Source organism: Thermobia domestica, chromosome 10, assembly GCF_964235325.1.
Source record: "Thermobia domestica chromosome 10, izTheDome1.hap1.1, whole genome shotgun sequence".
Classification (NCBI taxonomy): Eukaryota; Metazoa; Arthropoda; class Insecta; order Zygentoma; family Lepismatidae; genus Thermobia; species Thermobia domestica.
The window spans coordinates 174,189,949-174,211,260 of record NC_137463.1 but is presented as its reverse complement, the minus strand read 5'-3'; the positions used below and the strand labels follow the sequence as shown (position 1 = coordinate 174,211,260).

Sequence of the window (21,312 nt, the reverse complement as noted above, 5' to 3'; positions counted from 1 at the left end):
AATTTTATAGAGTATCAAAAAGGTGGGTAATTCTATATAATATAGAATAGGGATAAAATCCGTTAGTACACGAAGGATTCAAATTCGTGGGCCAGCCAGGCAAATACTGGGATGTACCTTAAGGTCAGAAGCCAAAGATAAGAAATTTCTAAATAGGGTGAATGTGCCCGAATTCAGCCGTCTCCAGTAGTCAGCCACTTTCAGTAACAAGCAATTAAATAAGCATGCGGTAGCTTGTTGTCAAACAAACAGTCAACTAAAACATAAATCAGAGCTCCAGTAGTCAACCTCATTTGTTCTGGCCTGGTGTGACTTCTCGTAGCAGAAAAGAAAAATTATCATTTGAGGTCTGCTGATGCAAGTAGTTAAGTTAAAACTATATTATTGTAAAATAGTACGAGTTATTGCTTTCTTCGATGCATGAATGTATGTAGTTACTTAAAAATTTGTGTTCTTTTGATACAAAACAAGATATTGCGTAGAAATAAGGGGGGCTGACTTCAGGTTGCATTTTTGATAACGTTTCCCAGTGGTGAGCCCCCATTACTTTCAACGGACGACTACTGGATACATATACTCCAGTAGTCAGCTACTAAGTCACTAATTGCATCATGCAAGCATAATAGTTATAATACCAGCCATTTCAATTCTTGTATTGGGGGGCGCGGTGGCTCAGTGGTAGAGCGTTCACCTCCGGTGCTTGGGGTCCCTGGTTCGATCCCAGCTCGCGCCGTGTGGACTTTGTGGTGGACAAACACCGTGCTCGTGGGTTTTCTCGGGGTTCTCCCGTTTCCTCCCACTTTCTTCATTCCACCATTTCACTCATCTCTCATCATCACCGTCTCCTTTAGCCTAACCGGCATAACCATGGGACGTAAAATTTCAGATTTCATTTCATTTCAATTCTTGTATTTTCCTGGAACTGAGGGGGGAAAAAGGTTAAGAATTTATGGCTGGCCTGAATTATTTCTCTAAAATATAAAGGACAGGTAATGAGTATTTTTTTTACCCTGATCATAGGTTACCTTTTAATCTAAGGTAACTGTGAGGAAATCAGGGATATCAATATCTAATTGATTTGATGATTTAAATTACTCCGCACAATGTCACGTTTCTACATGTTTTTAATTCCAAAGTTGCAATATTATTATTATTATTACTAATAATAATAATATCTGTTCCGTTCCTAGAGTTGCCTGATTGCCAAAACAATACAGAATAATCATAAATATTTACATTCTAACTCATGTTTCACATTCAGTACCTCATAGCCTAGGTACACTTTCTCATAGTAACCTACTTGCTTTCTATCAAAACCTAATTAAAAACGCGCTTTATCTTTTTATAAGTAAATTTACGCACAGATGCGTGTTAGCCTATCTTGAAGAGAGACAACGGAAACCAAAGAGTCATAGAGAGCCATTTCAAGCATTCCAACCAAGAGTAATAGCTGGTAGGTGTGAAAGTTATCGAATACTTGAAATCGAATCTTCATAAAAAAGCAAATAATGAAGGTCTCTTTCAAGGAATTAAGAGGACTGCTGACCGTGAGGAAAATATGTCTAACAGTTTAAGAACGTGTGATTCACTGTTTCTTTGAACCAGTCCAAAGACATCTACTGGAATAGACTCAGTGTCAGATGTTTTTGCAACCAGGTGCATTGAGAATACTGTATCCAAAGTCTTCTTGTTCTACACTAATGAACTCAGACAGGGCTATTCTTCTGTCCAAAGAGGATCGATCTGTTAAATCAGTACTTGCTAGTGAGATGTTCGATAATCTTAGTCCTGGAACATACCAGATTTCCACAATCGGCCTTCTAGAACCTACAAATACATCTGTGATATCAGAAATAGATGTTACGTCTGACTCAAACCAGGAAACCAACATATCCGTTGTGGAATCTTGTACTGAAACGACGCAAGGTGAAAGGTCTTCTCCGGTTTCTACAATCGGTAGTACCAGAAATAACTCCATATGATCTCAGAAGAAATTCAAAGAGAACCTTCGTCAAATACTTTCATATCATCTGCCTTTGATCAACATCTTTTCTGACTAGCTCCAATCAAAACAGGAACTACCAAAAATGTGCCCAGAGAAAAAGTTCCAACTGCGATATCCTCCAAAGAATGGAGAAATTATCAGATGTTAAAGAGTGAAAAGAAACGAAAACTAGAAGAGGAACGTCTAAAACGAAAAAGGTAGAGAATAAAAAAGAAAGGAAAATCTGCAAAAGTCAAACAGAAAGAAAATACTGTCAAGCCAAGTAGCAATAGTAGTTCGGAAGACGAGATGCAAGAAATTGTTGAAAGCCGTGTAAAATGTAAGGCCTATGAAGAAGAATTCATAAGTGATATTGAGGTCGACACTAAATATATTGGGTGTGATTTTTGTGATCACTGGTATCACTTGAAATGCACGTGCCTCAGTGATTTATCGTACGAAGAAGCTACTAAGCAAGTGTTTATGTGTCCTGCATGTGCTTAATGAACTTCATATTAAAGGATTAATGTCATAGCTAAGTATAAATGTCAATGTAAATATAAATAAGCCTATATATTAGTTTTAAATAGGCCAGTCTAGGCCGAGGCACATTTTTCTTAGTTTATGGTAAGTACAAGAAGTCTTTTTCCTGTATTGCAATAGATTTTCCAGGTAGTTTTTCTCTGTAGGAACTCCGAGTGCAATATATTTGTCCCTTAATTTGCTAACTGGGGAATTTGTCTCTTAAATTTCATTAAAAAAGTCCATTCTATAGTGTGGCTGAGTACTGGTTAAAGTAATGGCTGACCTTTGGTTTTCATAGACTGAGTACTGGTTATTTTAGGGCTTCTGGTATTTTCTTTTACCTATGTAACTATTTATAAAAGATTTCCTATGCGAGCTACACAAAAGTAAAATTTAAACGCTGCTCTTTGTAATGGCATATGCAGTAAAAGTTGTTAATAAAAAAATATTTTTTTTTATACTTTAAAGTTGAAAATCTTAAATGGCCGACTACTGGCACATTTACCCTATACATTCTTTATGAAAATAAAAACTCAGCTTTTTTTCTTTTTTTGGTGTGCAGAACTGAAATGTTGAAAATTTATTATTATTTTTTTTAAATTTAAAAACTCATTTCTAGTTAGCTTTCTTTCGTACGATAGAGTTTACGATTGAGGAAGTTCTGTAACACATATATACACATCACATACTCCACTAGATGGAAAAGAAGAATTCGGGAGTTTTCCGATCTCCTTTTTAATGCAGTTTTTTTTGTTTTTATGTACGAGGAACTATCAGAAACTAAGGTTACAAGGCCAATGCTTCTGGAATTTCGTCTGTTATAGAGAAATGAGGAGTATGCGGTAATTTTAATACATGGAGTTGGCAACTGTGCAGTTTCAGCCACCCACCACTAGTTGTATGTAAACACAAGTGGTGACTCGTTTGGAAAACTGGTTTCGCTAAGAAGTCTGCTCAGTTATTCGATTCTTGTGGCAGGAAACATGTAACTAGTTGAAATTCACCAACAGCTAGTAGAGGTTTACGGAGACTGAAATGTCTCGTCAGCATGTTGCAGAATGGTGTCAAAAGTTAGCGACTGGTAGAGAAAACAGTCACCGACGAGGAGCGCAGTGGACGACCCAGGTACGACGTCAAGCAGTTTCGCTGCGACATCACCGACCACCCTCCCTTCAGCCCGGACCTTGTTCCAAGCGAGGGGCCGCGGTGGCTCAGTGGTACAGCGTTCACCTCTGGTGCTTGGGGTCCCGGGTTCGATCCCAGCCCCCGCCAAGTGAATTTTTGGTGGGCAAACACCATGTGCGTGGGTTTCCTCGGGGTCCTCCCGTTTCCTCCCACTTTTTCATTCTACCATTTCATTCATTACTCATCATCACCGTCTCCTTTAGCGTAAACGGCATAATCGTGGGACGTAAAACTCAAAGATTTCATTTCATTTTTTGTTCCAAGCGACTTTCACCTGTTCTGATACTGAAGGAGCACCTAGGAGACCGTCGCTTCGCTTCAGACGAGGAGGTGAAACACTTCGTGACAACGTGGCTGAACATGCAAAGACGGGAATTTTACCAGGAGGGAATTTTCAAACTCATCCCATGATGCGATAAGTGTCTCAACGGATATTGAGACTGTTGGAAACTAACCTGATTATGTATGTTGGCTATATTGATTGCATGAAATAAATAATATATACACGTTTCACTGCAGGCTTTGTAAGCTTACTTTCTGATCACTCCTCGTGTGTAATTATACCTACGTAGTGTTGAGAAAGTAGGGGTAGTTGTTTAGCAATTCTCCTTTTTTTTAAAGTTAAACGTCTGTAGTGTCTTCGATTCGAATTACTGATATTATGCATTTGTAATTATCATAAGATGATTTGGTTTCCTTTTTAATGCAAATTTTATTTTTAATTTCTTTGTGTGTAATTATTAAGATATAGTATTGAGAAAATAAGAGAGATATCTTTAGTAATTTCCTTTTTTAAAAGTGGAGCGTTTTCGATTTGTAATCAACGTGCTACGGGAACAGAAAGATGTACTCGCATTACATATGGTTCCAGATTGCAGTTGAACACCATTATGGCGAGATTGATTAGCGCGAACAAAGTTCGTTATATATATATATATATATATATATATATATATATATATATAATATATGAGAGAGAGAGAGAGAGGACCGATTCCATTTCAAATCGTCCAGGCAAACCACAATTGGTCCCCATCATAGTCTCAGATTTCATTTATTTTTTTTAAATATGGGATCTACATGCAATATTATTAGACCCATATTTTTTCTTTTTGCTGAAAACAGTTTTCCTTCGATATATAACCTTCCAAAATGACTCCCCTCCTCTCGTGGTTGTAGCCCCTAACATTCGCAATTAATTATTGAAATTTCGATTTTTGTACTTGAAATGTAAATATTTCCTATGGGCATTTAGATCCTGTACACAAGGCGATTTGAAAGGGAGTATGAACATTTTGAGAGATGAATTCTGACATCAAATCCAGTAGAAAAGTTCCTATAAACATGAGTCGAATTCCGCTTCGTTTTCGAGTTACAGGATTTCCAACTCGGGACCCAAAATCGGCTCGCGACAATGGAAAATAAAATATAAATTTCGCGTTAAATCAGCACTATGTGTTAAGGTTATGATGAAGTTCAGAAAGTTGATTTGTATCAATGTGATAATTTTTACGTGCGTTGCAATTCGATTTGCAGTGTTGCCAACTTGGTAAAACTTTTATTTGTTTTCAAATGACACTACGTGGTTTTTATTTGATATTTGATATTTATTAATAGTTGTAAACATTACATGAAGCACAATTTTCCCCACATCACCACAGTTTTCGAAAACTTACATGTATTTCATTAAAAGGTTTTATCTCGTGCGTTATTGATAGTTTGCAACATTAAATGTGAATTTCACTTGATGCTTGCCATCATTAGTAAAACCAAAATGTCGAATAAAAACTACGTTTGTGTAAGTTGTAATAATAATAATAAGAAGAAGAAGGAGAAGAACATTTATTTATTGCAAAACCTCTCATAACTCCACGCATCAAGTTGACTTGTTCTAGAACTTCTGCTGCAACCACATCGAACTCGTTCAAAAATTGTTTACACGAACATGATGTTTGCGCAAACACGTGGACCGTGTATGGGCATGTTTGTGCGAACACGAGCTTTATTTCCGAGTAAGAGGCCTAGTGTACAGACGTTTATTTCTTGTGATAGGTCTATGGCGTCAGTGAATAGGAATCAAGAATTCTAGAGAGAATTTATTAAACTTGATCGAAATTTACCTGAACTGTGGAAGGTAAACAGTGAAGATTATATATATATATAAAAGAATTGAAAAAATGCGGCGTATGAGAAATTGATGGCTAAAATGAAGATTAGAAGGCGGATAGAGTGTCAGTGAGGAATAAAATCAATTTTCCAGTATTTCACCACATGTAGTTGAATCCATTCGTAAATAATTTTTATAGTCCACAGTCAAACTTATCTCAAGTTCGGATATTACCTAGGTAAATTTTGATGACTAAACTTAGACCGTTTCTTGAACCACTCTTTCATCCACACCATCTTCTTCTGTTTTGGTTTCGCACGTCTTTCCGCTTCCAAAACACAAGCAATTACTATCATTAAACGACATGTTTACGCGATCAAAGTCAAAATTGAACTGAAGTTTGTGCAAACAGTTGAACCATGTATGGCCGAATGTTTGCGCAAACACAGTGTTTGCACAAACCGTGGATCGTCTATGGTCCCTTTAAGAGGATTGTGTACAGAAAGAATTCTTGACAAAAATTTTATCTTGCGGCAAAATATATGTATTGTGTATAGCGCGTCTGCCAAAACCTAGTATTAGGAGAGGATGATTATTTGTGTAAAGGGTGCTTTGAATATTTACTGTGCACAACGTGAAGGTATGTGAGATATTTGTGACCATGGAAGAAGGTATAAATATGAAATTATGTACCAGCAAGAAAAAGAATTTGTTCCTCTGAATGTAGATTTGGAAACCATCAACCAGACAGTTAACATGCTAAAGATGAATGTGTCGCCATTAAAACGGCCGTTGTCTGTGACCTAGACTACGGTGAAGGATTCACGTCTCAAAATTTTTCATACTGCCTTTCAAATCGCGTTGTGTACAGGACACAAATAATCATCATCCTCTAATAGTACGTTTGGGCAGACACGCTGTACGCAATCCATATATTTTACCGCAAGGGTTTTTTTTTTTTTGTCTAGAATTCTTTCTGTGCACAATCCTCTTATGGCTTTTAGCATAATCAAAACATTTAATACGGTCCTTACTGTAATAGGACTTCTCCATTATTATTCACAGGAACACTGTAATTAGTGCACTACAATGTCATGTTACCAGTGAAAACAATTTTCATGCTTCCAGAGAACACTAAGACGATGTTCACGACACCGAATCACGCAAACTATCAATAATGCACGAGATAAAACTTTTTAATGAAATACATGTAAGTTTTCGAAAACTGTGGTGATGTGGAGAAAATTGTGCTTCATGTGATGTTTACAATCATTAATGAATACCAAATATAAAATAAAATCCATGTAGTGTCATTTGAAAACATAAAAGTTCTACCAAGTTGGCAATACTGCCAACAGAATTGCAACTAGTGCTGTTGAATTTTTGTGACATTTGCGGTTTTCGGTTTTTGAGAAAACCGGTTTTCTGAAAACCGAAACCGCAAATGCGGTTTTCAAAACCGAAACCGCAAAAGCGGTTTTCAAAACCGAAACCGCAAAAGCGGTTTTCAAAACCGAAACCGCAAAAGCGGTTTTCAAAACCGAAACCGCAAATGCGGTTTTCAAAACCGACATTTCGGTTTTATGAAATTTCACTTTTTTCAAAAACCGGTTTTCGGTTTTTTCAAAAACCGATTTCGACAGCACTAATTGCAACGCACGTAATCATCATAATATTGATACAAATCAACCTTCTGAACTTTATCATAGCTTTAACACACAGTTCTGATTTAACGCGATATATATATATATATATATATATATATATATATATATATATATTCTTTTTTCTATTGTCCCGAGCCGATTTTGGGTCCCGAGTTGGAAACCCTGTAACTCGAAAATGAAGCAGAATTCGACTCATGTTTATAGGAACTTTTCTACTGGATTTGATGTCAGGATTCATCTCAAAATGTTCATACTCCCTTTCAATTCGCCTTCTGTATAGGATCTAAATGCCCATAGGAAATACATTTATTTCCTACATTTACATTTCAAGTACAAAAATCGAAATTTCAATAATTAATTGCGAATCTTAGGGGACAGCCGCATGAACGGTTAGCGGATATTAAATACTTAGATACTTCTCCAATACATGTAAATAATTCAGATTTTTAAAAGGTGGGGTTTTTGAGAAAATGGCGTCCAAACATGGCGTCTTAATGAAATTTTCAGCTTTTCATCATGCTATAACATGGAATGTAATAATCAGAAACTAAGTCCTTTACATTTTCAGGAGACTATGGAGTAGATTTCGATGCTAGAAGCAGATCGATATTGCTTGTGAGGACAGAAAAAAAGTTTGAAGTTAGCAAAAATTTCACCAAAGTTGGCAACATTGCGAGTGAATTGCGCAATCCCTGTTTTACCAATAGACGAGTTTTGGCCCTCCACCGAAACATACAACTTTATACTCTTCCTGCTATTGCGATTATGTTACTAAGTACACTCGTTTCTCTACAATAAAATTTTTAATTTGACATATTTTTCAATTTTTCGAGCAACCAGAGAGGAGGGCAGCCATTTTGGAAGGCTGTATATTGAAGAAAAAAATATTTTCAACAAAAAGAAAAAATATGGGTCTAATAATTTTGTATGTCGTTTCTTATTTTAAAATAATAAACTAAATCTAAGACAGTTGTGTGGACCACCCTGGACAATTTGAAATGGAATCACAGAAAAAGAAAGAGATGGTATTCTGTTTTGTAGATCTCGTGATAAATACCATATTTTAAAGCCAATTCTGAAATTAGACGTGTGCTGAGAAACACGATTGAAGAAAGTAATTATAATTACATTGAAGTTGTCATTTCAGTCCAAGTTTTGAAGTGTGTTTTTGGGTTTTATTGTGGGTTTTTATCCCTCCGAAAAACTCTTGTCGGTATTTTTGGGCTGGGAAAATTCCATTAATATTCCAGTATGAGTACTGGAAGAATTGCTGCTTTCCCTCAGGACACTCTTCGGTTAGATACCCCATTTTAGAGCAAAGATGCGTGAATAATCCGTCTGACAGCAGTCCATCTCTAAAGAAGCTCTAAATCTTGTTACGGCATTCATCTAAACAAAGACATATTTAAAGTTTGTGTGGAAGGGGGATTGAGTATAACAATAGAAAAGAGTATCCAGCTGTAATGGAACGTTGAAGTATTAATCTTGATATTCTTTTTCTGAATTATACTTTGATAGATATATATATATAGTGTGATTTACGCTTACTATATACCAGTCCTTCACACAGGACTCCAAATAGCTTAAAAATTGAAGCACAATGAAGTTGTTAAATATTGATTTAACGGTAACTGTTGTTGCACATTGATTCAGTAGAACTCTCACTTGAGAACAATAGTGTCTTAAGTTAAATACTAATGTTTTCATTTTATGTATAATACGCTATTATGTAAACCAACAAAGAATAGATAAAAATCACGTACCTTAGTGTATTTGTGTTTTATTTAATCGACTATCTTTTGGATGTCTCAGTGACATCTTATCCAGACGACAACTTTGGATTACTTGTTGAGCTGCTGATAACTTACATTTTTGATCTTGTGTCTTTTCTCCCATCTCCTAATTGACAACATTGTAAGACGGCGATGTTGTATTTGAAGATAACGTAGTTCATTATGTTGTAAATTAGTGTTTTTAACAAGAATTTAATATGCTTTTAGTCTACTCAGTTAGGGGTTGGAGAGACTATTAATATATATGAAGTGGTAGAGGAAGACACAAGATAATATGTAAGTTATAATTAGCCCAACAACTAATTCAAGTACGTGTTTGAAAAAAAAAATGCTAGTGAAACATCATTATGATCCTCGATTAAATAAAACACAAATTAGCACTGTGCGAATTAGACAATTTATATTGGGGGGGGGGGGATAAAATTAGGCCAACTTGAAGTAGTCTGAAGGTGCAATAATTCAAAATGAGACAGTAATGTCTTACCCCCCCCCCCCACATAAATATGATATGACATAAATAAGGGATTTATTAATTCAATAAATATACCGACAATAACTATGTATATTTGGCATGCACACACCACACCTAACCTTTCTAAATGTGTTTAAATGTCGTACTCACTCTTGTGTCCGTAGCTTTCTAAGGTTTATTTACTTAATAATTTGGCCCGAGCGATAGCCATAATCACAAGCATATGTTGATTTTTCCGCTCATATTGAAATCTTCTACTTTGCGTTATTACACACAACCTTATGAAAGAAAACTTAGGCCTACTTCAGTGTTACGAAAACCACTAAAATTATCAGTTAAACGAGACATATTTTTTTAAAAAAATCTACGTATTAGCCTATCATTAAGAAATGGATTGTTGCTGGTCCCGATTTCTGGCATCAAGGTCAAATCGAAGGCCAAATATTTAAAAACTCTCAATTCAAATTTCGAGCTTTCGCTTCTACTTCTCGCTAATGCTGCGCTCTCCATGTTTCCCCCCCTTCCCTCAAATATCGATTTCATGACGGAGCTTAGGAAATCAATACTTCTAATTACTTTTACTGTTAGGTTAGTTTACTGAGTTGATTCACTATGTGCTACGTTATCAAATGTAGTATAAACATTACATTAAAGTTTTCCAGACAACATTATTGGCGTGGACAGCAAACTGTACAGCGAAAAGATAGATGGAAAGCGAATGGTTAACTTTGAAATGCCCGCTCCAGTTGAAGTGCTTATACAGACACCAGCAATGAATGACACGGAAAATCAGTCGTATTAGCAAATGCTGAAACAAATCTTATCCGCTTACTCACCTTCACTAACGAGTCTGCTCACTACGGACGCATCCTCAGCATGCAGGTTAACATATAGCCACGAGAGAATATGTAACTCAGATTCTGAGTACAGTTTCAAAGTTCATTTTCATAAACTGTAAAAGGCAGTGATGTTCAGGCAATAATAGTCTACTTATGTTCTGTTAAATCCACTTGTTCCATTTATTGGATATTACAAATATTGTGCAAACTTGCAAACTAAAATAAAATATAACAAAAATTAAAACAAGATGATAATCGATACAAATGTAGAGGATGGATATGACATGCCCGAGTATGATGGAAGAAACCATTTGTTTACTTCTTGGCCAAACCGCTAAGAGCATTTATAAATCCATATGCTACTTTGTTATGCGCAATTAGGACATTCAAATTCACAAATGACGACGAACTAAAGGGTATGAGGATACCGTTGCAAGTTACAACTGTAGTCATAATAATATAGTTCAACTAAGCAACGGTGAAAATAGTGGGGAAATTAGAAATGATCAAAACTGAATAGTTTACATCGCTCATTTCGAAATACGGCTAGCAGATTAAACTTACAAGAAATGTCACAAATCAGTAAAATGTGGCGTTATACTAAGCATGGTTTGGGGGAAAAGCGAGCATCCCCGGTAGAGATACTTCAGTTTTATTTGGGGGGGGGGAACAAAATGTGTTGGTAGGGGATAGGTCTATTTTATTCAATAATTTGTTCTACAAAATGTCTCAACCCCCCACGGAATTAATTGGCTTCCTCCCGTAATGATCGTGTTGATTACATAGCATTATTGTACCTGCAAAGTTTGACAACGGTATAGCAGATCTGGTTATCCTGACACAACTAATGCGTATAACGGATATACAGGTTTCATTTTGGTTTTATTCTTAAATATAGGTTGACTGCCATGTGCGTCATATGTTGTGCTCACCTTATTTCTCTGTGGGTCCATGAGCACCATGTATGATGCTCTGATGCTCATATTTGATATCACAAATTACTAACCTATCCAGGTTCTTGAGCATCATATATGATGCTCATTGTCACAAATTACTGTGAAAGACCATGACCATCACATATAGTGCTCGGCTCCCATTGGCACATTTTTGGGAGAAAAAATATCGCGACAAAAATGTGATATAACTATCCATAACCGAGCAAAAGGCAAGAAGAAAATTATGGCCTCCTAAAACAAGTAACCTCAAACCACCTTGGCAGTCAACCTGTTAAAGTGATATGATATTTATTGTATTTTTATTTCAAGTTCATCTACTAAGTGGCAAATTCTCGATCTTGAAAGGTAATGAGGAAATTGAGTAGGAGTTCTACCAAAAGCATAAAATTGAAATTGGCACTAGCTTGCTTGTGAGTCTGAAACATCCTAGCAAGTGCCTCCGTAGCATAATGGTTTAAGCGTCAGATTAATAATTTACATTGGGGCGGCGGTGGCTCAGTGGTAGAGCGTTCACCTCTGATGTGTGGGGTCCCTGGTTTGACCCCAACTCGCACCAAATGTTCTTTGTGGTGGACAAACCGTGTGCATGGGTATTCTCGGGTTTCTCCCGTTTCCTCCCACTTTCTTCGTACCACATTTTTCATTTATGGACAGAAATTAGTTTGTTTCGCCTTGGTGTTAGTATGCAACAACCGGGTTATGCTGGAAGGGGTCACATAAGCTTAAAGCGTAATCCAAACCGCTTCTCGGCTTACATCCAAGAGAAATTGTCCTCCATTTGAATTCGAAACCGGGACTAATTGGCCACAAATGCGATACGTCTGCCGACTCACTCACAAAGGACTCCTGATAAAAATACGTTGAATGATCTTTACATATTTGTTAATATAATCGTCAAGAGTCATTAGGACAAAAGGACAAAAGATAAACAATTGCACAAGTGGAACCATTATACAGTATATTATAAATTACATATGGACAATTTCAAAGTACTACAGAGTATAGAAGAACTAATTTAGTCTAAGTCAGTTCACTACGACTTTTGTTAGTCCAAGTTAAAAAAAAAAATACAATGACTTAATTTGCATATCAGTAAGAAAAGTGAATAAAGATACGAATTATTTGAGTCCACTTTGGCTCTGACCCATTTATACATAAATATTTACCAAAGATTCTTGCCTCAATAATTGCCTCTCGTGGGGTTTGTGTGACCCCCTCCCAAAAAAAAGTACGGCAATTCGATGTATTTTATCAATAGTAAACATTATTAAAACGAAAAAATGTTTAGAATTTTCCTTTGGTTGCATAACAGTAATAACAAACTATAAAAAAGTTACAAAAGAAACATCCATAAAGTTACCTAAAAAAAGTTGCTTTTGTAATATAATCTCTTTGAGTAAATAATGGGGAATTTAGGTCTGAATATAGTACGAATAATATATGGGAGTGAAACATGATAACCCACAAATGCGTGTTCATCAAGATTTTGCGAATAGTTACACTTTTACGAAAATATTTCGTTTTTTGGTTTAAACCAGCCAACCCTGTTAGAGAATAAATAATAATAACGGCTGGTAGCAACACATGAAAGATATATAATATTGAAATAGAGATACAGTGACATCATACACACGAAGAAACACTACGCTTCTTGCGAAAATATCACTTGTGTAAGTGAAACAGTACCTGTCAGCGTTCGTTAGTAGTTGAAACGTAGATAATTCTACGTCAAGAAACATAAAACCTAAATACATTTATCATTCCATAATATATATATATATATATATATATATATATATATATATATATATATATATATATATATATATATATATATATATATATATATATATATATATAGTTTCTTCATTGGTGTGCATTGTAAAAGCCTTCCATTAGAACTGAAACGTGTTTTTATACAAACCAATAAAACTTCAAACTGAATAATGTCTTTGTGTGTAAGTAGGTGTTGATTATTTTGCAAATATATTGTAATTATTTGGAATTAATCATTCGATTTAAATCATGATGGACGTGCTAGAAGGTATGGTGATAGGAAAAAAAAAAAGAGGGGTGGCGAAAGAGACTACAATTGGTGGACGGTATTAAAACACAAAGATCATACGTGAAAACAGTTAGCTGTACCTGTACTCATCGAGACACTGTCAGCAAGTTATGACCCATGTAATGATAATGAAGAATGCAGATTAAGAGGTTCATATACATGACTCAGCAGCTCGTTTCGTAATATAGTGAGGTAGTAATAATAATAATAACAATAAAGAGAGCCTATATTATCAATTTTACTTGCCACCTACAATGAGCTTAAATTTTTAAATGTTTATTTTAATTTTATTGTGGAATTTTACATTGATCAGAACTGATGAGCTTGACATTTTACGTTTCATTTTCTCACTTACATTATCAAAAAGGAAAGCCTTTTAAGTATGATATTCTTCGCAGAGCTTAAAAATTTTTTAATGTATGTTCTTGTAAAATTTAGAATTCTTCTAAATTTTGTGTTCGTTTGTGACTAAATAACTAACACTCTTTGTTTTCTGTATACGTGATCCCGAATTCTATTTCCGGTGGAAGGTGCTTGCCTCGGATGCAAATTCAAGCAGTGGTTTGGACCAGACCCGTATCCAGAGGGGGTCTAGGGTGGGCGGCCCCCCTAAATTTTTGCTGGGCCCCTAAACTTTTCACGGTAGGCTTGAAAATGAACTATAATATGGCGTTGAACTATATGGTTGGATCGCCCCCCTAACTTCAGCCGGCCCGGCCCCACCTACATTTTTGGGCTGTCTACCGGCCTGGTTTGGACTCTACTTGAATTAATTTGTCCTTCTTCTATTAAGCATTGATGCTGAAAAGGTACATGAAATTCCAATAATCAACCAATCGATCTATCTATAGTTTCGAAAATGATGAAGCAAAATTAAATGTTCTGGGAAAGCTGCATTATCTTTTCTCAGTGTTAGGTACTTCTTTTTCATTTTTTAAGCGAATGATTCCAGCGTTTTATAAGAAAAATCTCGAAAGAAGGCGTATATTATTTTGAAAAAAACAAGCCTCAACATTTATCAAATTTAAGAATTGAAAATGTGGTCTGTTCACACTTATAGCTAATTCATACTTATATGATCAAAAAATGAAATGTGGTTTTAAGGGATATTCGACACTTCTGTTTCATTTCCCCCCGTAAAAAACACTACAATGTGAATATTATCCGTGAAAACTGTTAGATCTTTAACCACTAGGTTTTGACTTGGTGAAATGCAGTGGCGTATTTTATGGACAACCGAGGCTACAGGCGGTAGCCCTGCAATATTAATGAAGATAGTTAATATAACCCGTATAAATTAATTAAAAATAATACGTTTACAGTTTATTATCTTCTTTTCATGGTACTAGATTCTCTATATTTTCGCAAACATGAATACGTACTAAGGCAGCCGTTAACGCTTAGAACACAATCTCTCTTGCTTTCGTAAACATTGGTGATTTGACAATTCCTGAGAAACCGCATCCGTCTGCCAGCAGAGAGAAACGTGTAACTGCTTGCGCACCCACGTAGGTTCCCCCGTAACAGTGTACTAGCGAGGCACTGGATGGCAACGAAGCAGGTTATCTCTCTGTGGAACGGTTTCTGTAGGTGGAGCGAGTAAATTGAAGTTAAGAACAATGACATAGCAGCCATTTTGAGACTATCTGAGAATTTCGGGGCATCATTTGGTAGCGCTTTGCGTCAACGCAATTCAAAATTTGTGTTTGTTTGCTATTCTTGTTATTGTAGTTATAATTACATATTGCGTTATTTGCATTGAGTTGAATCCGTTGATTTTGCGCCAACCATTATGAAATGTGGCCCGCAGACAGTATTGTAGGTTAAAGAATGTGTTAACTTCTATTACTCTGGTGAGCATTGTGAGTAGTATCTAGCGGGGAAAATGAAATGCTACGAAGAAAATTCTCAATTGTTTAAAAATTTTTTGTTACAAAGTAAATTGATTATAGAACTTTTTTGTAAAGCTAAAATATGCACTAATGGATTTAAGACCAAATAGCAAAATCACAATACATATCTCGTGATGCAAATTGATGAACGAAAAATCCACGAGAAGTTAACTGCACAGATGTATGATGGGATTTCATTTACGGTGGAAAACATTAATGGTCTCAAGGCAAAAGTTCAAACAAAACACACCAACCACTTTTGTTCATTGTCATGCATATTTTGATTTTTATTATTATTATTAATATTATTATTATTATTAATGATAATAATAATATACAAGGTACCGGTATGTGGTAGCCTATGCCTTCAAACCAGTATACTGATCTTGTGTATGATCGAATAATGACCAACCAGCTCAACTGCTTGAAATTAATTTTTGAATAAGGTAATCACCTACTCCGATCTGTATTTTTTATCATGTTATTTTTTATTAAAATGCATATCCTACGGCGGTAGTCAGGCCGTAATTTATGAAAAAAAATCCCGCTTAAAAATAAGCGGACACTTGTCGCAGTATTTTTGAAAAGTTTCAAGAGAGGCAAAGGGGTATTTTATATATTTTTTCGCCATATCGAAAGCGACGTCTGTTTTTGATCGCATCATCAGAGAACGTCTAAACTGTTTGAAGTTAATTTTAGTAAATAATACCTATTTCGAACTCGTTTTTTATAATTTTAACTTTAATTCAAAGACATATTAAAGGGTGGTGCAAGGGATTAAAATTTCAGCCGAAAATAGTGTATTTCACGAACCTCTCAAATTAAGATTGTGAAACTTCGTAAATAAAGTAAGCGAATTTTTGTCCCAGCGTTTTCAAAATTCCGGCTTTAAGGAATAAAGAATTCTTAGCAATAAATTAATTGTATGGTAAAATTAATTATACTTAGGTATAATTAATTTTACCATATAGAAATTCATGTTGTCTGTTATTTTGTGATCACATCACGGGGAAAGTGCTGATCTATTTGAAAGTAATTTTAGAATTAGTTTGTACCAACCTCGACCTTTTTCACGGCACTTTGATTAAAGAGCATATCGTAAGGGGTTCAGAATTTATACAAAACATATAGTACCTTATGGGTTTTTATCGTTACACTTTTATTAAAATGCGTTTCCTAAGGGAGGAAGAGGTTTCCGTATACTCTCCATAAATCCATTGGCATGACAGATAGTGAATAAATATAATGACATTATGAGAACCTCATGGCATAAAGCAGGGATGCAAATAACCACTCGCCCGGGGCGAGTGGTTCATCGGTGCGGGCGAGTATTTAATATCATACCGAAGGTAAGTAAATAATTTGTATTGTGGGATGTAGGCTAGTAGATTTTTTTCTCGAACTACTAAAATTTTGTTTCTTATTTGCATCCCTGGCATAAATAAATGTAATTTTCTACTAAAATTTCTCTTTTGAAATTAGCCTCCTGGAATTTAAAAGATTCAGAAAATCCATCGCTGCAAGTTTTCAAACGTTTTCTAATTGAGTAGTTCCCAACACTTCTTGACTAACGACACACTAATTATAATAGTGTAAGATGATACTATAGTGTACGACTGTAAGTTTCTCTAAAGTAGTGACCGTACACTGGTTACCCGTTGAATTAGAGACACCTACCTAATACCGTGTAGCTCCACCTTTCGCTCTGATAACGGCGGCTACCCAGCGTGGCATGGATTCCGAGGCGCCTCAAGTAGTGTTGTGGCATCTCAATCCATATCTGCTGCAAAGTCTCCCACAGAGCCAACGGGTTGGTCGGAAGAGGGTCCACAGCCCTAAGACGAAGTTTTATGGCGTCCCAGATATTTTCGATAGGATTGAAGTCTGGTGACTGTAATGGCTAGGGAAGTGTTGCCAGATCAAAGGAGTGCTCATCAAAACAGTTTGCTGCCATCTTAGAGCGGTGAGCCGGCGCATTTTCCTGCTGAAAGATGAGCCACCATCCGGATGTTGCAGCCGAGCAAATGACAAGACATGGTTATCCAGAATATCGCGGTAGCGTTCACCTGTGATGGACCCATATCACACGTGTTAGAGACCCATTTTAGTCTACGTAAACTTGCCCCAGATGAGAATACCACCACCATCGGCTTGCACAATTAGTGATGCACCCGTCCCCGTCCATCGACATGTATCAATGTGAAACGTGACTCATCTGTCCTGGCAACCTTTTTACACATTTCCATGGTCTAGTGGCAGTGTTCCTTTGCCCGAGTGCTCGCGTGGACCGATGGCTTCTGTACCCCATGGCGAGTAGGTAGTTGTGTGGCTGCTAACACGGCATTGTTGTTGTGCATTGAACCTCTCCGCAATTTGACGCACTGTGGCTCGTCTATCGGTTGTTACGATGCGGGAGAGTCGGCATCTACCCCTGACGTCGACACGCCCCTGACCGCGACAGTTTTCCCGTGCAGGTGCGGTTTTACCGGAATTCAGGTACTCACAATACATCCTTGACACAGTTGCCTTTGAAAATCCGAGTGCAACAGCCACTTCCAAAATCGAGCCACCCAGTCTTTTGGCCCCTACGATTTGACTACGATCTATGCACTCTGTCTGTCTTGCCCATCACACTGCACTGTCACGGATACCGAGAGAGGAAGCGCACGACAGCAGTACACGCACGATGCGTTTCATTCATATGCACTCGTGGAGCCTCTTCAGGGCGGTTTCTGCAACTGTCCTTCTGTCTTTAAGAGCCCTTTCTCATTATCCGACGAACTGCCATAAACAGCGACGGCGAATTGCCGTGCAGGGTAGAAATATATTGCAAGCAATAGAGCTCTTCTCATATGCGAGGCGGTCGCCGTTTTCATTTACATGGCGAGCAAAAACAACTGCCTCTCCCTGCTAGAAAGCGGCGCGGCAGATTGCCGTTTATAGCCAAGCGGGACATGACAAGCAATGGAGCTCTTCACATATACTCGGTGATCTGCCGTTGGATGTTGGGGGAGGGAGCAAGTGTTGCCAGGAAAGAGTAGAGAGTGGCTGCGATAATATGGATGTGTGTGTTTTACGTATATATATATAATCGAAAACGATCGATACTACCGGTGTCGAATCCATAGGTCGTTGACCAAAAAGAGTCCAAATCAATATATTTTTTATGTAATAGAAGATTGGGAGAAATAAATGTCCAGGCAGCACTGGGCAAATGACCTTGTAATTCTATAAATTTGTACCAAAATTTAAATATACACTATCAACTATTTCAGCAATATTACTTATTTAGTAATAATACATTAATGTACTTTCACAAAGCAAGAGAGAATTCATGATGTAATATTTGATAAATATAACGTACTTTATATAATTTATCGTTAACACTTCTATGGTTGTAATTTCTTGAATAGTCCTTTGAATTCAGGGACTAGAGCAGTGCTTTAGAGAGACTTGAGTCAATAGTCGGAACGCTTAAAACAATAATAATAATAATAATAATAATAATAATAATAATAATAATAATAATAATAATAATAATAATAATAGTGGTTGTGTGTTGACTTGATATTTTGGGGGGGGACCGCGGTGGCTCAGTGGTGCTAGGGGTCTCTGGTGCTAGGGGTCTCGGGTTCAAAACCTGCTCCCGCCAAGTGAACCTTGTGGTGGACAAACACCGTGTGCGTGGGTTTTCTCGGGGTTCCCCCGTTTCCCCCCACTTTCTTCATTCCACCATTTCATTCATTACTCATTATCACCGTCTCCTTTAGCCTAACCGGCATAACCGTGGGACGTAAAACTCAAAATTTCATTTCATTTGATATTTTGGGATGGATCTCAATCACCGACTATCCTGAAAGGACTTCATCCTGGTTTTCTCAGTCACAGCAGGTGAATACCGGGATGGTATTTTAAATATTCAGAACCCGGCCCCTATTTTGCTCAAGTCTCAATTGTGGGAACAGTATAGAAAAATCTCCTTCAAGATACCACTTCTCTCTCTCTCTCTCTCGAAAAAGAAAAAAAAACATGTCTCTGACTTTATTTCCTGTTTAACAAGGCGAGTAGAGACAGTTTTTGCGTCTGTCCATTGCAACTACCACAACACAACAGTCACAGGTTTTTTTTTTCTTCAGTTGCACAGCAACCCTGCTCACATATTTTTCATCCTCGGCAAAACGCCGCGTAATGTGAAAGGGTACACTTGTCATTATTTAATACTTTGACTCCCTTCTGCTCAAAAACACAAAACGCGCTTTGTTGTGTGTTATGGTATACTAAAGGACTAACTATTCCCAAAATATCAGATTTTTTTTTATTTTTTATCCAGACCTATTGGAGATATTGGACAGTGAAATATGCTAAATTGGCATAATTCCCCAATTTTACGATATTTTTTTCAGGCCTTTGGGAGCAGCTACAGGCCTGTAAATGTTTGTGTATTAACTTATGACCCCGGACTACATGCACTCACAAATTCAGGCCTCTACGTAAGTTGTTTCCTCTTCCCAAACATGTTTTCAGTGTCCAGAAATGTTGCTACTGTAGGCCCTGATTTCACCCCCTTCAGATGGTTTTAGGCAAAAATGTTGAGATCAAAGTTTTAGCTCTGCACGAGTTGTAGACGTCCAGCAATTTTCAATTTGTTAGGGCAAATACATGCTGAGATATTCAAAACAACGTAAAGGCCTAAAATAGAAAAAACGCAAAATGGCGCCAGTCCCTGTGTCGCCATGGGATGTTGTAAAAAAAAATTGTGGTTTTGAAGTACCCTGATATAGGATAAACATTCATGAAAAAAGTGATTTTTTTTTTTCTTTGAAAAGGTCGAGCGGCAATTTTTCTTTTTTCTCGATCACTTTGCATGGATTGACCTATTCATTACAATATCTTCAGATTTTGTTCTTGTACACGAATACTGAGATTCGAAGCATTTCTTAAATAAGCCTTAGAACCACAGTTTGAACGAAATGACTAATTATACATTACTGTGTGAAATGCAACACATTTTTCTACTGCTGCGAGTATTTATTTCTTATATTCGAAAAATATAGAAACCGTTGCATTGGAAGCAGCTCCACTGACTGTCGATTTGTTTTTTTGTTTGTTTTTTCGTTTTTAAATGACGTTCTATTTCAGATTATCCGCTGTTGGCAATGGAAAGCTGAGCTGAACATTTTTCACAATGTATATCACTATCTGTCTTCCCTTTCTCAATAAATGGGTAGAGATATTTTAGTTCTGAATTTAGAACATGGGTGTCTCTTGTTTGTTCACACAATGTACTTAAGCAAATAACACTACTGAAAAAAGCGAAGATACAGCGCACCGCAAGTCTTTAAGTGGGCGAATCAAATCCATTTGTATCAGAATCAAGTAATTGCATTTGCATTATAATTAATTAGACACGTAATTAATATTTGTGCTTGTCGTTTATTTTGATGAACGTATAGTGAAATTTCGTGTAAGGCTAAATACTTATTTTTTTTTTTTTAATCGACTTTCGGTGCGTGGGATTATTTTAAAGAATGAGGGAAAATTTGGATCGGTACGAGGGAACTTCTACTTAACTTCGTTGGTATTATTGTCGTAACTTGAAATAAGAAATCTTTCCTGCCTTACTGACATCTCAACAAGGTCTTCTCAGTAAAGTCAATGTATTGCAAAACAGTGGTTTGTTGATTGTTTTCCTTTCCTAACAGTAATATTTTGAGAAGTGTTGAAAAACACAGCGGTTTATCATTCAGAGAAAGAATGTCTCTGATTCAAAATAGTGTGAGTAAAGAATGAAATATTAAAGTACTGCAAAGTAAGTGAAATTAGGACA

The 21,312-nt window shown here is 36.6% G+C and overlaps 1 protein-coding gene across 10 annotated transcripts in view; it reads left to right on the top strand.

The window, feature by feature from the left end:
- Positions 1 to 21,312, top strand: part of LOC145662848 (uncharacterized) — a 173,109-nt gene that overhangs the window by 39,393 nt on the left and 112,404 nt on the right. The window contains exon 1 of one of the 10 annotated variants that reach the window (XM_081728777.1): positions 14,087 to 14,235. The exons of the other annotated variants lie outside the window; for them this stretch is intronic. The gene's annotated coding sequence lies outside the window, so the exon portion shown is untranslated. Of the gene's footprint in view, positions 1 to 14,086; positions 14,236 to 21,312 lie in introns of those variants that run through there. 10 annotated transcript variants of the gene reach the window in all.